Here is a 949-nt window from a genome sequence, read left to right on the forward strand (position 1 = left end):
TCACTATGGTATGTTTCACCACACTGCAATAGTTAAAATCTAATTGAAAATGAACTGCCTCAGTTTCTTTTTTAATATTTCTAATAACCAATAAACAAGTCAACTCTTCCATTTCCAGAGGATTTCTCTACAGGAAGGTTCATCACTATTAAAATTCTTCCTTGAGAACTACCTAGGGTGGCTTTAAACCACTCAAGCTGACTTTTTAAAAGGGGTGTTAGATCCTTTATAAACAGTTCATTGCATGCAGTTCTGACATCTGCGAAAGACAAAATTGTTTTTGCTTTTGTTTTGCAGCTTGTTGCTGGTGGGAGGCCTGCCCTAGGACCCTCCATGAAGGCCCTGCTCAGAACAGGCTGTGGGGGCCCTTGCGTGGGGTCAGCCCACGGGGCTTCCTGAAGAAGTCATGGAGACCGAGCCTGACAGGCTCCTGGGGAGCCACCTGACTGCCTGATAAAGACATCAGAGACCAAAGGGAGCATTTAAACAAGCCTGACTACTTTGTCTCCCCTGAATGTGAGTCTGACCTGCCTCCCAGTTGTCCCTTGCCACCTGGGAACCCTGGGAACTGGGACCTGACTTCAAAGTCAGTTGCCAGTGACTTCATTGGTTGCTTCATTACCTCTTATTTCTAGTAATCAGAGATGCTTCAAATGATCACAATGTTTTAAAGTTCCCTAAATTTTTTCTCGGAAAATTGCCACTTGTTCTGCCCTAATGTCAGTCTTTTGTGGGTTTGATGCCCTTCCCCTGTATCCTGTGGGTTTTCCCTGTGTAGTGATGGGTGCTTTGAACTTGCTGAGTGTTACAAGTGGGGCTAAGCTAAGCCCGTATGATGTATTAGGTGAAGTAACTTCAATGACATGAAGAGACATGGAGGAAAAGGGGATTCTAAGATTTTACTGAAGGAATTTTTGCCAAACACCATACTCAAAATAAGAAGAATCTC

The sequence above is a fragment of the Bubalus bubalis genome, chromosome 20 (assembly GCF_019923935.1).
Source record: "Bubalus bubalis isolate 160015118507 breed Murrah chromosome 20, NDDB_SH_1, whole genome shotgun sequence".
Classification (NCBI taxonomy): Eukaryota; Metazoa; Chordata; class Mammalia; order Artiodactyla; family Bovidae; genus Bubalus; species Bubalus bubalis.